Source organism: Colias eurytheme, chromosome 6, assembly GCF_061535395.1.
Source record: "Colias eurytheme isolate Ceu_HAF_F1 chromosome 6, ilColEury1 Martin Lab GWU primary, whole genome shotgun sequence".
Lineage (NCBI taxonomy): Eukaryota > Metazoa > Arthropoda > Insecta > Lepidoptera > Pieridae > Colias > Colias eurytheme.
In genome coordinates this window covers 4,620,390-4,637,668 of record NC_142985.1, presented here as the reverse complement: position 1 = coordinate 4,637,668, position 17,279 = coordinate 4,620,390, and the positions used below count along the sequence as shown (strand labels likewise).

General features: G+C 32.4%; 1 protein-coding gene across 1 annotated transcript in view; it reads left to right on the top strand.

Moving 5' to 3' along the window:
* Positions 1 to 17,279, top strand: part of wdp (Leucine rich repeat protein windpipe) — a 34,156-nt gene that overhangs the window by 2,892 nt on the left and 13,985 nt on the right. Inside the window, exon 2 of the mRNA XM_090102621.1 lies at positions 14,647 to 14,693. The gene's annotated coding sequence lies outside the window, so the exon portion shown is untranslated. The remainder of the gene's footprint in view (positions 1 to 14,646; positions 14,694 to 17,279) is intronic.

Genomic DNA, 17,279 nt, shown 5'->3' with positions numbered 1-17,279 from the left:
TCTCAAAGTAGACAGGATTTAAATGAGGCAAAAAATCCCTCTGAAAAGTGCTTCCAAATATGTTAATAAATTGTCAATAGTGTCGTATGTTACCAAAAGAAATGTCGCCTAAAAACGACGTAAAACTATTCACATATTTAATATTTGTACAGTCGTCGTGACCTTACATGAAGATTATGTACATGACATAATCAGTTTTTATAATTCTAATAAAACGTTATCAACAAATTTACACTCGTTACTAACGCCTAAGTAATGCAAGATTCAACAAAAGAAAATATTGCTAGAGCATAAAATAATGTAACTATCGTATTACACAATGTGATTTAAGTGGAATACAGAAATAGGTTTTAAATACATCAAAGAGGTGTCATTTACAAGTTAAAATATATTATAGAGCATTTTTTGAAATGGCAAACTGGTAATCTACCATATGTGTAAGAGTGTAACTAATGTTGAAATATGAACTTAAAATAGATGAAAAAATGTCTTTCGTCAAATAATTTATTTGCTTTGTATTGAAATAAATTAAGAGGGATATGGCCACCCGGTGCACGTTTGACTACATTTTTGGCGCAAAACTGATAATTCGCGACATTATAATGTTGCCACTTCCTTTAATTGGCACTTGAATTACCGGTTATGTAAATGTATAAAATCAAAGTTGTAACAATTTATTAATGTTACATGCAAAGTTTATCAATGTCATCATATATAGAACATTTCGCTGATAGCACGGTTAATATTTCAACTTGTTTGCTTATAAAATCGTCGATGTTTTAATTTCAAATTAATCATTTTGCAATGTTCGATTTAAATTAAAGAAATAGAGAATACATATAGAATATACATATTTTTTAGTTTATATTTACTTTAATGAGTATTATAAACGTAATTAGCTTATCTCGAACATGAAGACCTACTTAAGCGTGTGACTGAGCGCACTAAGATGCCAACTTAATTTCACTAATTACCAGCTATTACATTGACAATTCGGAGTTAATATTGTCATTACTAAACATGCTCTCATAAATCTTGCAATTATTTCGTTCAAGCCATGACGCTGTAACTGAAAATGGCGATTAAATGTCTGTTTATTTGAAGTGAAAGTCTGTACAAATTAGCACACGAAACTGTATCTACACTTGCAAAAAATTGAGGCCATTAGGTCTTCCCCAATGAAAATAATGCTAGGTCACATGTAACGTAAAGTCAGCATTTCAAATCTTAAATTTGTAAGATTAATTAATCATTTCGTTTTAATCATAACCGGCCATAAATCACGATCGCTTTCAAAAGAATCAAATTAGTTTATAATTTGGTCTCTTAATTTTATGGAAGTTTAACTTCCTTAACGACATAGCATAACTCAATTCAAAAAAATAGCTCCTGTATTTCCAATAAATATCTAATAAACAAAACTTATCTATCTGCTTTTACCCAATGTAATCTTAAATCCACAAAAAGGTCACACAAGGTGCTACATTGAACCCACTACGTTTCCTTACTTATGGAAGCAGATTGCCGTTTAAATCTCTTGTTCAATCAGTGTCGTAACTTTCAGTTCAACTTTCACTCGACACTGCACTTATCAGATATAGTCGTACAAGACTAATTAGCGACGTAATTGTCTTTTTGAATGTCACAGAGTATGTTGGTAATTGCTGTAAGTTTGTTAGCCTATTAGTTTCTAAGTGGCTTATTGGTAGTGCTTCGTTGAGATTCAATGTACGGGGAAGTTCATGAACTCGCGTCGTGTTTACAGTGAGTCCTGTTTCTACAGTTACCGTTGAAGGTAGTTTTTATTTGGGTCTATCTTGAGTTTTGAGGCTAGTGAAAAAATCTGTTTTAGGATAGGGTTATTCCAGATGGATAGTTTTTTCGTAATCCTTATTGAGAACTAATTAATAGTGGGTATAAGAGATGGTTCGCTGACGCTGAAATCTTAATTAAAATGCGAAAAATCCCAAAAACCAAGTAGATATAAAAATACTAATAAACATTAATGAATAATAATTTTGCAATTATTTTCGTATATTACCGATCCGGTACCGATCAGGAAGTCGATTATTTTGCAAAGCCTTGAAGAACTTTGTGACAGTTGGATTTTATCTTGAGTTATCATTGTGAAGATAAATTATTCGTAATTACAATAATTTTATGATGACAGCACAATGTATACTGAAGTTTTAATTTTAAGTATCATACCGAATCTTTGAAATAGCTTGAAGCAAAATACTTAGTCGAAATTAAACCGTGAATGCGTTTCGGATGACTGAACATGTTAAGGTGTGTGACAATTCTATAAGACACTGAGGTGGGTCTTTGAGATGGTAAATAGGTCAGAGGGCACACGACAATTGATCTAGAGCCTATTGTAATTGCTAGTCTATTGTCTAATGACAATATTAACGTGGAACAATGTAGCGAGACCAATGCACGCGCTTCGTTTTAAACATGTTTGATAATCACGATTGACATTTGTTTATAATATCTTATCTTTGCTATTTTAGTAGATTGATTACTTCAAAATATGAAAATGAATAAAGCTTAAAATTATAATCGTTCAAATATTACAATTTATATTGTCTATTTCAAAATTGTGTCTGTTAACAAATGGTATAGTTAAGTTTGATGAAAATCTTTCCCACGAATGTAAACAGTGCCGTCCTTGAATTCGATCATGAACTCGAATTTTTACTAAAAGTCTGTAACAAAAACATAAGTTTATGGCGTAAATAAAAATAATATTAGACTAGGATAATTGAAAATTTTACCAAAAAGGCTATATGTTTATTGTATAGAATTAACTACAAGATCGTTATAATAAATTATGATTGTATATTCTACCACCTAGTCTATTTTATCCTTACAATGTCTTCTCACTGTATAGCCCAACCTATCTACCTTCACTCTTGTATGTTTATGCCCAGTTTATTTTTGCCTAGCAATGAATAACCGGATTATATTCGCTTGAATTTTCTCAAACTTAATTATCAATCTTCTTTCTGTCTGCGGTTTCACATTCTTGGTACTTACCCGCATAAATATCCTATATGCTCACCCTACTGTGTTAATTTTTGTGAAACAGTAACGACATTCATATTTCATATAAATATTTTACCAAGGAGTAGAGAACGTTTCTAAGTAAACATTTTTAACCGACTTCAAAAAAAAGGAGGAGGTTATCAATATTTTTATAACATAATTTGAATACATAGATAGTACACATAAAAGTTGGATAATTGAAATTTCCTTTACATTTTAAACTTGTTTTTGAACAACACATGTATATGTATGTAATATGAGACATTAAATCCGCTAAATGGAGTTTCATGTCATAATGTTGAACGAGCATAAATTCAATTAAACAATCGATTCAATCTATGTTTCATATTTCAAACGCTATGCACTCTTTGAACATATATAGACTAATGTTTATGCAATACGTAACAAGTGCTATAAGATATTGAACATTAATTATCTAGATAAAACGTAGACTATCACCCTCTTAAGGTGCGCAGACAGTTCTTAATGCTATAAAAGAATAGATAAACATAACAGTAAATAATTATGTTTAGTAACAAAGATTATCTCCAGATGGTCATAAAAACGCTTCCTATTTCAATAACAGAGTACATAACAGCAATGTCAAATAAATCTTTGTTTAGAAACTGCGCGGCTTTCCAAAGTCGTTTACTTTACTGTTAGTCCTCAGGCTTCCTTAGATGGTAACCACCGTCTTCCTGATTGATTTATATACAAGAATCTATCTTTATTTCTGATAATTATTTTACAATTATGCATTTTTTTATCATGTTACAGAATGTGAAGCAATCTTTGGTAAGACGTGTTTTTTTATTTACAGAATGTGATCTTTGGTAAGACGAGTTCTTATTCGCATTTTTTTGTATTTACGTTCAAAAACTATTTTCTTACAATTTTCTTTGTGACTTATCGTAAAATAGAAAGTATATACTTAATCACGAAGAAAATATAAAATCGCAGCGAATCGCAAAATGTGTTGGTAAGCGCATAACTCGAGAACGGCTGAACCGATTTCGATAATTCTTTTTTTATTATATTCCTTGAAGTACGAGGATGGTTCTTATGTAGAGAAAACGTAAATATGTACCACGGGCGAAGCCGGGGCGGACCGCTAGTATTTTAATATTTTTCTACTAGATACAAGAAAAAAGGAGTTTACAAAACACCCATCCAATAATCCAAGAACATCATCTTCCCGTTCTTAAATAATAAATCAAACTATTTCTCTTTTCTTACCGTTAGGTACAGACTTATCGTTTATTTCGTGTAATATAATACCATCTTGCAAGGCTATCACGCCTACACAGAAGGCCTGCACTAAAATCTAGACTTCAAGCCGCTTTGATATATAGCGGGGATTATTCAATGGATTTATGTACAGTTAATTTGCTTTAGGGTTTTCAGATTCTACGATAGTCAATACCGAGCAATAAAACCTAAGGTTATCTATACATATTGTCGTGTAGTGATGAATATATAGGAAAGCATATTTCGTCTCTATCATTCTATGTATATCATGTCATTTTTGCTATTTAAAAGCCTTGTTACAATTACGGGTTCGATAGGGAAAGCTAAATGGGTTTCAAAACCAATCTGTTACAGACCTCAACGGATTTAGTTACGTAGCCGATACACCCACACAGTTTCAATCTGGATACTATATTGTGGCCTGTGGCTGAATTCAGGCTTTCTATTCGCAGGAAATGGAGTAATAAACCACAGATTATAAAACGGCCTTTTCGATTGATATCGGTGTTAAATATCAGCTTTACGGCTTTAAAGTTAGTGTTGATTTTATATCCTTGAAGTTTTGCAAGACGAATTGTTATGTGAATTTAATATAATGGGCTATTTTATTTATCTTTAATTCAGATTCGTTTCGTAATGTTTAGATATTTTTGGAGTTAGTTACAGATTTTCCTTCTTTTGTTTTATGAACATTTAAATAGACAATTTGAGCTATTCCATCAAAAATATTACCTTAAATATTTGAGGCTTATTGGCTATTTCATCAAAAATATTATTATTTAAATCACGTGCCTATAATATGCAATTAGTACAAGACATTTAAATATAAAATTATTTGATTCGGTTCTCAGCTCGTATTTGCATTGAAATATAATTCCTGAAGACCATATTAGGCATCTATAACATCAATTCTATGGAAGCGAGCTGAACATAACGGGTGGTCCTATTTCGGAACATGCACTCCATTTAATATATAATAAATACATATACTTATGTAGATAGTTTTAGAAACTCTCTAATCATTTAATTTTTCTAGAATTTTCGATTTCTTTTCCAGTACGTAGAGAAGTACCTAATCATTAATCAAAGTTGTTTATTGTCTGTTACAAAACATAATTTTAGAAGCCTGAAGTGTAGGTGCTTAATATCTGTTAGAAAGATATTCTGGAATATTCTATCAATTCAAATATCAATGCAATAGAGTCTAATCAGAAATATTGCTATCTATCATCATAATTATTAAAATTCTTATCATACACATATTTGCCAACTGTCCAATAAAACTAAATGAAATGACGTAGGAGCTTATATTTCTCAACAAATCAGTTTTCAGCATTGTAAAACAAATAAAATCTATAAATAAACAACCGTAGAGTGATAAAATATGCAGTAAGGTCAGATAGGTAGTATCTGTTAACTGCATTATTTGTAAAAGATATTTCTTTAAACATACATATGTATTTGTTCTTGTGTTTTGCACTTGAGTTCTCATTACATAAATATGTTATTCTATGAAAATGAACGAGATTACGTGTTCAAGTACAAAGGCAATATTCCTTCAAGAATATTAAGAATATGCTAAACAGGAAAAATAGTCATGTTTACGAAGAACGATTACATTTTTTTTCGGGTTTACAGATTTTTTATTCGAATAGTAGAATTGTCAAAATCACAATTTTAATAAATTGTTCGCATATAAGAAACACTGTGACAAAAAGACAGGTTTTGCAAAGCTTTATAAAGTGTTCGTTGTATATTTGAAATTTTACTTACCATTGTAGCAAAAATGCCTTACAGACACAATATTTAATTACCTATTTAGCATACATTTCCTTGACATTGTATAGCTATGTTTCTATAAATATTGAAATCAAAGATACCGCCAAACTAACTACCCGCATCTTTTTATGAAACTGCTCGTTACATATAAAACACTCATTACCTGTAGATTGCATGCTACAGATGCTACGAGTGCACCGCAAGTTGTAATCATTATTGACGGTTACACGACAGGTTTAGCCATGGATACCTGATTGGCATACGAGATGCGACACGACTCACTTGCTCGTTTGATAATTGTGTAATTGACATCATACGGTACGACACCAATAAGATATAAAAAAAAAGTCTGGCAGTAGCGGTAAAGCTATTGCATGCTATGCCTTCAAGCCACACCTCCGCGCCCGTTGGAGTGGGGAGCGTGAGGTTTTTTCGTTACGGAATTTCTCGATTCGGTCCCCGCGCTCAAGGTCCGCGATAGAAGCTATGCAATAGCTTAAAAAATAATTACTTAATGTAGTTTTGAAATTGAGCGCGCAGGAAATAAATTGATTTTTCAATTTATCTGCACATATTGTAACATCACCACTGCTCGAACGGTGAAGGAAAATATCATGAGGAAACCGACATGTCGAAGAATCAAAAAGTTCGACGACATGTGTCATCCGCCAACCCGCACTGGCCAGAGTGGTGGATTATGGCCTGTGCTCCTGCCTCATAGGAGGCCCTGCAGTATATTGGCTGATGATGATGAAGATGATGAGTTTTGAAACTAAAAAACACGCTCAAAATTATAATTTTGTTGTGTTGTCCCCGATCCTTGATAAGTGTTCAAAGTTTTAATTAAATATGTCCTTTAAAAGTGCGTCAAAATCGAGTCTAAAGGAGTCGAGTCATACATACTGTATACCTACAGGTGAAGCAAATATAAGGTGAACTTAATTTTCATGTAAGATGACGATTGATAAGCATCGAATGAGTGTGGTTGAATGAATACATTTTTATGATTTTGAGTGGCAGATTGCGAGATTAATCGAAAACTGATAAAATATTAAGGTGACATAACAAGGCCAAAGTGCTTACTGAATTAATTAAACGTATGCAACTTTATACGAGAAAAAAAAAACCCGGCCAAGTGCGAGTCAATTTAAGGTAAATTATGAATACGTAAAATATGAATTCCCTGGCGAATGTTGTAAATTTGCAGCAAAACGGCTGTTTCTTTTAATTGCGTTGGTTTATAAGTTTGATTTTACACAGCTTCAAAGGACGATAGATTTCAGTATACATATTTATACAATAAATACAGTAAACCGCTCGGACTCTTACATGAACACAAGAGAATTTCCAAGTATTTAGTAGTTGTTAAACAATCAACTGTTTGTTTTCCAAACGTAACGTTCACGGTCGAATAACACGCGCTGCAGATTGCAGTTGCATATTGTTTTGCATCGCATCAATTATTGGATGATTGTGTCGATTGAGACTGATTTACTTTTATCGATTTTAAATGCAGTGCCCATGGACATGTGTTATTTTTACCCTCGAATGAATTAGGTCAATAATTAGCTCCTGTGTTTACACACCTATTTTGTATAATAGCATATCAGTATTTCCGCAAACGCGGTAAAATTTAACTTAGCACTCAAGGGTCAAATACATGACAAGACTGTCATTAATCAAAATGTGTAAATTTACATTTTTTAATAAACATGTATGGAAAAAGGCTACTCTTTAGTTTTTGTATCTATTGTATGTTCCTCCTACAAAAAGCCATTCAGTCCAAGCACGTAAATTATGAATAGAAAAGTGAACGGAACAAAAGGTAAACCAAAAATAATATATTCGTTGTGACAGACAGACGTTTAAATATTTAAAAGGTACGCATACGAATTAAGTTGACCCGTGGTTAAGCGCATGCAGGCCACTTCGTCTGTGTTAGTTCAACATTTAAAATTAATGATTAAGTTGGAGCGAATCATGAGTTTGCATTTATTAAAACCGCACGAAATATTAAAGCCAGACATATCGATACCGATGTCTACAAATCATAATTAATTATTAGTCACGCGCTATAAGCAAGATGAAACGCTTCTATAATAACGTTAAGGTAATGTAAAAGTTATAAAATGTATATTATTACAATTTACACGCGCACTGTAGTCACGTATACGGACGGCGAGGTCCTCCTTATTTGTGCAAACAGTCGGCTTGGAGATAGTAACGTTTGCGCTTAAGGGTGCTATAACAGATTTTTAACAAAAACCGCTATTTTACGGTACAATTTTAACTCAAAGCACTTACACGTGAGAACAAAGTAATATCTTAATTTAAAGATAATACATTCAGTTCTACGATCATCTTATAAAAATTGTACGACGTCATACAAAATTGTCGCTGAAATACGATTTTCCCAGCACAATGATGGCATAAAATGCAAAAAAATGGGGTCTAAACCGGTACACTTTTAAGAAAATTAAAAGCCTAATCTATCTTCTTACCTATAAATTATTGAGGGATATATAGTCCTTTATAGATTGTGATAATTTTTTTGTATCTAAATCAAAATTTTATTTCAATTATAAGCTAAATTAAAAATACTTGTCGATTTCTTCATACATTTTGCTCTCGCGGGTCGTCAGACCGCGCTCAGAAGCGCTCTTGGAAGGACGGGTGTATCGCTCCTCGTCCCAAAAATAAAAACGAATTAGAAAAAGATTATTGTGCGTATACTGTCGTTTTCGTGATTTGAAATATTTGATACTTTATAAGAGTAAACTGTATAAGTTTCATATTCCAGTTATTTGTAATTGAAAATTATGTTTTAAAAATTATGTTGACTGAGATCCTCTTTTTTTATGGGTTGTTGAACGGATTGGTGGGGTAAAGCAATTTGACAAAACTTAAATCCAAAATGGCGCCGACGAAAATTTGCCATCTTTTCGTCATGGGTGTCATTTTCATGGTTTTTGGGGTAGCTATTAACCAATATGAGGTCAAAAATAAAATCCAAGATGGCGCCGACGAAAATTTTACATCTTTTCGTCATGGGTGTCATTTTCATGGTTTTTGGGGTAGATATTAACCAATATGAGGTCAAAAATAAAATCCAAGATGGCGCCGACGAAAATTTTACATCTTTCCGTGATGGGTGTCATTTTCATGGTTTTTGGGGTGGATATTACGCAATATGAGGTCAGAACTAAAATCCAAGATGGCGCCGGTGAAAATTTGACATCTTTTCGTCATGGGTGTCATTTTCATGGTTTTTGGGGTAGCTATTAACTAATATGAGGTCAAAAATAAAATCCAAGATGGCGCCGACGAAAATCTTTGTTATTTTATTTTAGTTTACTTCTTTATTATTAAGAAAATTACACCTATGACGAAAAGATGTCAAATTTTCGTCGGCGCCATCTTGGATTTTGGTTTTAACCTCATATTCGTTAATAGCTACCCCAAAAACCATGAAAATGACACCCATCACGAAAAAAGTCAAATTTTCGTCGGCGCCATCTTGGATTTTGGTTTTAACCTCATATTCGTTAATAGCTACCCCAAAAACCATGAAAATGACACCCATCACGAAAAAAGTCAAATTTTCGTCGGCGCCATCTTGGATTTTAGTTTTGACCTCATATTTGTTAAGAGCTACTCCAAAACCTTGAAAATGACACCCATGACGAAAAGATGTAAAATTTTCGTCGGCGCCATCTTGGATTTTAGTTTTGACCTCATATTGGTTAATAGCTACCCCAAAAACTACCCACACTTGCAAATGTGTTTGCTACGTAGGAAAAGTTCAGATTTAAGAGTATCCTAGGTAATGTGTTATGTGACGAATACCTATAATTTATTTCATTCCGACTATTTTTCGGAATAACATACATTTACTAAGAATTGTATACAATGCCGGATTTAATACAGTGCCGGTAACATCATAATATGTATGATAATAATTTTACATTTCTTAAAAAGCTTTGATATTGTATACAATTCATAGATTATTATTCAATGAAATAATGATGTAAAATAGTCACACTTTTTTAAGTTGTTTGAATATACTAACATACTTATTAGGATCGTACCTACTAATAAAAGTAACAAAATGAATTTTTAAAGTTCCTAGTAATCTTCTGGAATCAATTTCAATAAAAATACATAATATCAAAAATTAAAAATAATATCAAGTATGAAGATGGTTTATAAAATGGAATGCGCTATGTTTACGTGAGCGTGATATTGCCGCGAACAAAGTTACGTCGTTAGATACCTAAATTTGAGTAACGCAGATTTGTGACAGCGTCCTTAAATGTAACCAAGAACATGAGATAATATCAAATAGGAATGGATCGAACTCGCGAGAAATTCCTACCTGGGACCGACCAGCCGACGCCTTATTCAAAATCATCAACAAAAAACCGTTTCCTTTACATTCTATTTACAAGACCTCCGACACTGAGATCCTTTATAGTTTATACGCTCTTCCTAATGCCCTTAGCGACCTTTTTTTGTTAAATATTTGTCCACAATTTTGGTTTGCGAGTTTGAAACTAATTAGAGGCAATTTTCGTCACAGTCTTAAAGGAATTTTAATGGGCGATAACTTTTTCTATAGTGAGGAATGTTTTGAGGTTAAGTTCTTTTAAATGGATCGTCATTCGTGAGGATTCATGGCAGATTTAGAGTCGACTCTGACATATGTTTAGTCATTAGAAGAGAACTCAAAATCCAGTCTGCTATTTGTAAAATGAAGATTTCTCACACGATTAACGTCCAGATAACGAGTAATTTACATGAATGATGTCACAATATTTGAATACTTAGGGGACTGTACACTTCTGGTTAGCAGAACTTATGTAAATATTTAAAATAGTGAATTTTGAACGAAAAAGCATAATATTACTCAATTCAAGGAGAAATTCTGTAATACGTTGAATCATAATTATTAATTCACAGTGGAGTTTAGTCGGTAGGACCCTGCACTCAGCAGGGTGAGTCCGACATAACCCAGGGCTTCCCCCCGAGAGCCCTGGGTATGCCTAAATGCATTCTATAAAAAAACTATAAAAAAAAAATAGGCGTCATGTAGAATTAAAGAATGCGTAAAGTGACGTTATTTATTCCCATGAGACTATTGGCAATATCGATTTTGTTGGACAATATTATCGGTAAGTGCTGTCCCCCTGACCTTGTGCTTATGCAAACACCTTTATCAGTGAGAGCATTTGTACGGGCTTGGTCTGTTTGATATGTCAACATAGTAAGCAAGCAAATGTGGTAATAAATTAGCAGCATCGTGAATTTGAGAATTTCAACAATCGTAATAAGTCTAGGTGATTATTTTTGTGTTTCTGGTATTTTCTTTTAGCAGCTGCTTCTTCATATCATTTTAATTGTATGCTACCCTTCCTGTTTTGGTCTTGGCTGACCTTATATTAATAATAATAGGTAAAAAGTATGCGCTATGGTTTACAAACTCGATTAAAGAAATAATACCTACTACTTCTCGATTTATGAAGTGTGATCCTATGATTTTCTACTATAATACTGTATATATGAAAACTTGTAAGAAAATAATAGTGAATAGCATTTTATATAGACGCAAGAAGTACAATAAGCTAGGAAGCATGATTCAATCGGTTCCCACGATAGTTTCGTTCTGAAGTTGCGATCCAGCTAATGAATCTTGGGCAGATGGGATTACTATGAGAACTGCATGCAATTTACGCACTAATGGTCAACGACAAGCAACCGCAAATGTTTCTAATTTTCTACAATGCGTATCTCCGATCTGAATTGCTTACCTACCTATTCCATGACTACGAACTTGTTTTGAAACAAATGTACTAAAGGATTTTCAATCTGTCTCATTGATATATTTTAGCTGTAACGTTGTCTACGATGTTTTCATTATAAATAGAAAAACATTAACGCTAATACTGCATCACATAAGTTAAGACGACATTTATTATGACGTTAACGTTTGAAGTGTGTTTTGTTTTTATTTAAAAGTCTTTCTTCTTGTTCGTTTTGTTCTAACCATATGGACTGATAGATATAAACTGCATAAATTTTAATATGACTTCTATTTATTTTATTCTATGATGACGCTTATATGAATTATTTAAATACTAGTTTCAATATAGTACTTCGTAAATAGCATCATTGTTTTCAATAGATATTTATAAATGATCTCTATGATCTACTTATCACAAATTTGCAAACAGTGAACACTCAATTACCTACTTTCACGTTCTGTGTATTACTACTAACATAGGTATCAATAATCCATAAGTTTTCGGTTTGTCTGTACGGGCAGTAATAAGGCTAAGCTATTATATGCATAATATGAATAATAATATAATTAAATATTATTCAAAACAATGTGTCATTGATGTTTCAAGAATGCATGTAATGTTTTTGGCGCTACCAAAATTATTGACGTACAATGTGTAATTTTAATGTTAACATGGCCATGACCGTAGTTAAGTGTTTGTTGTTGTTTCTTTGGACAAAAATACACTTTTTTATTCACGCCGAATTCGTCTTTTTATTTTCTTAAGATCAATTAAGATTGTTTGCCAAATACTTCAATGTTTTGGAATCGTAATGAATACATTAGCCCTAAGTCGTTGGGTAGAATGTAAACACGTCGTTACCAATAAAAATAGCAATTTATGTGTATTTATATTTTCATTGTCATACTAGAGCTCAGCTGCTACTTCCCCGCAATCATGAAACCGACAAAGTACGTTCATAACCTATTACCGTGCTAGCCTAGCAGAAACCCTATTCAAGGCTTTTAAACTATTGATTGATTGATTGCACTCGACCTACGTTACTTACTTATTAAGTAAAGATGTTGATAATTCAAAATCGTGCTCATATAATGTTGTCTAGATACAGCCATATTTGGTAATATGAGAACGTTGCAAATTGCAATGCAAAGCCATTTTTGGTTTATATCCCGTACGGTATTTGAAGCGGTTTATATTTACCGTTACTTTAACTACCGCATGGCCAGTTGTTACAGATATTTTAGGAACAAAATTATGTTTCACTGCTGCATTTAAATAAGCTGTATCGCGTATTATTAGGTACAAATTGCAAAGATCGTAAACATCAACTGCGTGAAGAGTGGAGTTTGTACTATGAGCTATCGTGCTTATGAATCGTATGCCTATCGCAAGGCATTGTCGCAAACTGCATAATTATCTACAAAGGTGAAGTCACTCTAATTCTCATAAATTACGCAAACAAACTTTACATGTTGAGTAATATGAAATATATCTTTTTATTTTAATAAGGATTCCGGTTGTTTGTTTAATGCATGTAAAAATATGTTATCTGCAATGTTTTATTACAGATTTAAAGTTATTCTAATAATTATCGCTATCTCAAATGATATACAGCGAGTCAAATCAAAGTCAATCGCTATCATATTCGATTTTGACCTTGTTATGTTCACGGCGGAAATATTGTCATTCATTCGTTCCAAAAACCTGCGCACTTACGTTGAATTTATTTATAAATAATTGTGGCATAATAACCTTTCAGTAGGGAAAGTTAACTACCTTGGGGTTATACATATTTAATGCCCAATTATTCGATATCTTTCGGAGATGCGATTCTGTATAATAAGTGAAACTTTTATTACATCGTCTCAAACTTTTTGGTCTGTGTAGCGCATGTCGCGTGACGGTCGGCTGCCGAGTAGGTATAAAGCAGTGTTCGGAAAGTTTCACTTTTACCGTGGTTTCATAAAACCACACAACATTTTTAATTAATATTTCTTAATTAGTAATAACTCATACATCAATATATTTATATATTATTCGTACCTATATACCACCGCTTTTTAAGTAGATACCGCCTACCATGCTAACGAAAACCAACATTAAATTAAGTAAATATACTTAAAAGTCAAGTACTCATATTATTTTCAATAAATAAAATTAAATGTCGCATATTATAAGAATCATGGAACTAATAAGGCACGGCGCTGTTCATGATAGCCTTTGAACTGACGTTGATTCGAGGCAAATCACAACTATCATAATGCTCCAAGCGAATAGAACATTGATATTTAATTTAAATTAATAAGCTTCACATGGCATACACATATTTCTCACAAGTTTCTAGTTGTGACCGTTACAAGCCAAAGGGCGAAACGTTTGATCGTACGATATTTTACCTGCATGCGGGTAATAATACGGAATCCGGCTCCAAGCATCTGTTCGCCTGTCCTTTTATTATACGGGATAGTATTTGATAAAGTTATTGAAGCAAGTATTTTATTGTGATCTTCATTGACGAAGCAGCTGCATGTGAATAACATTCCGAAGGCCTCGCAAAAACTTAAAGCGTGCCGGCTTTTTAGGGCTTTGAATTGCAGACGTGAATCAATGTTTATATGGGAGTATATTTCGCCGAAAATTTCCTATAAATCACATTGTTAGAAAGACTATCGATCAAATTCAGTTGCCGTTTCTCAGAATGCTTTTATACAATGCAGTTACTATGTACATTTGTTAAAATTAATTACTAAATTATATTCTCTTGTTTCAGAAGTGCACGAAGTGGGATGCCTTAACCGCCGAGCCTGGTTACATTGAGTAAGTTTCAATTACAGTATGATTATTTAAGAAGTACTTAAAAATAAAAAAGCAATAAAAATATTCACACACCAACTACTAAATTACAAATTCAGAGAGCTTTCTACCTGTCTTCGGGAATCAGTTATCTGCAAGATTTATTAACATTTGCATATTATTTTGATACTAGCTTCCGCCCGCGACTCCGTCCGCGCGGAAAAATTATTAAGATTTATTTATTTCTACGTATTTTTCCGGGATACAAAGTATCCCATTTTATGCCCAGGATAATAAGGTATAATTATACCAAGTTTCATCGAAATCGAACCGTTAGTTTTTACGTGATGCCTTCACATACAGACAGACAGACAGACAGACAGACAAAAAAATTTTTAATCACATATTTGGGTTTGGTATCGATCCAGTAACACCCCATGCTATTTATTTTTTCAATATTTTCAATGTACAGAATTGACCCTTCTACAGATTTATTATATGTATAGATTACCTGTTGCTTTTACTTACTGAATTCACTTTAGAATCTCGCATTTTTATATTGCTGTTATTAATTGACTTAATTACAAAGGAGACGTATGCATCCATTAGGACGTTCGAAATATTTAAAAAGTTAACAGTTATTCCAGTGGAACTGGTTATTTTAAATTTTCTTTTGACAAATTCTTACCACGCTGATCAATCTCGTATTCGTATTAATTTGTAATTACTTGTAATCTAAGGTAATTACTTACTCCTTTTGATGCATCATGTCTTCGATGACACCTTTGTTTTATAAACAAAGGTTAAAGGTTAAGGTTTATGTTAAATTCTTGTGGCAGTCGAATTTGTCAAAACGTTTCATGCGAAAAGTATAACTATAAGTATAATCGTCTACGTCTAGATTTTTGTTAGAGTTGCAAAATTGTTTCAATATTTAATCAATATAAAAACTGGCATAGAGGCATAGATGAATTCAGTGACTAGCTGGTTTTGTATTTACACTAGTATGTATGCTTATTTATGAGTTAGTCAAGATATCCGATTACTCACGTACAAAAAATGTATAATATGGTTTTAGTGTATATTTTCACAAAGTACAGAGCCGTGAAACCTAGAAAAACAGACAAGTCTTCACGATAAAAATAGTGTGCGTAATGATTGCCTTTATAAATATTGACCACTCTATTCCCATAAGTGTTTACGTTACGTTCAACAAAGACTGTTATGTGATCACCATTCATGTGTTTTAAAATAGTTTTTCCGACGTCCATTATTTCTACACTAGATTCAAAACAACAATCAGTGAGACAAGATGATTCAAAGTGACGTCAGAATACACCTACTAATGATTCATAACTATCTCTTGTCCATTTACTGGGTTAAACACATAGAGGAAAATCCTTGAAAACTAATCTTCTGACCAACACATCAGTCAAGATATTTGAGCTATCAAATCGTTAATTAATTAATTAATAAGTACGTAATGATAAGAAGAATAAATTACGTAATGAAATGATTGTTGTTCAATTAAAGGCACGAGATGTCTTTTACTTTTTAAATTCTTCATTCGAGTTTTTATCCAATTGTGTTTGGAATGCAATAAGACAGCATCTTTATTTTCATTGAGTATTTATAAATACATATTTTATGGCATTATTATCTCTATGGTCAGGATAAATAACTATAAACTGATACTTTGTTGCACTTTATAATGTCTTAGTTTTCATCTATATTATCTACTGACATTTTACAATTTTATAAAGTGTATAGAATTACATTATACTGTTATTATTATGAATGGATCTTGTAAATCCATAACCAGCTGCTTGTCTTTATTCTAGACACTGTCGTTCGCCTCAGGCTATACTTTTTAAATGAGTAGGTAGTTGATTTAAATATAGACCGCGAGCCTAGTTAAAGAAAATAACGTTAACTGTCGTACAAATAAACAACCGTCTGTAATTGGTTAAGGGCCGATTTTTCAATGCTTGGATAAAACTTATCCGTCCAATAAAGTATTACACGATAATATTAAAATGTCACGTAAACTGTCAAATCCGGACAATTAGAATACGTTTTTAAAATGATAGTTTTATACATTATTCGACGAATAAGTTTTAACCAAGGATTGAAAAATCAGCCCTAAGAACAATGAAAGTATTATTTGCTTTATACGGAAGGTAGGTAATTTAAAAATTAATTAAATCGGGAATTATGTTTAATCGATGCGTGGAATAAAATTCCATATTTTATTCAAATGCTTATTTTATAAAAGCCTTGGATCACGATATACTTAATATTCAAAAATAAATTACCTTTACATTTTTGTTTCAAAATTTAAAAGGGTAATTATAAATGGAAAAGTTGGCATTAATTAAGACGATGTTCTACTATTACTCCATCTAATTGAACTAAATGAAGATTAACATAAAACCATTCAGTATTACAAGCAACTACATGGTCTGAGCTAGTTTACAAAATACAACTTTAAATTCAATATCAAGAAAATACAATGCATTTTATTCAAGCTAGCTATACCCTGATGTTCATCTCATAGCTATGAGTTATGACCCTCAGTGGCATATTGTATAATGTTTTTATTTGTACACA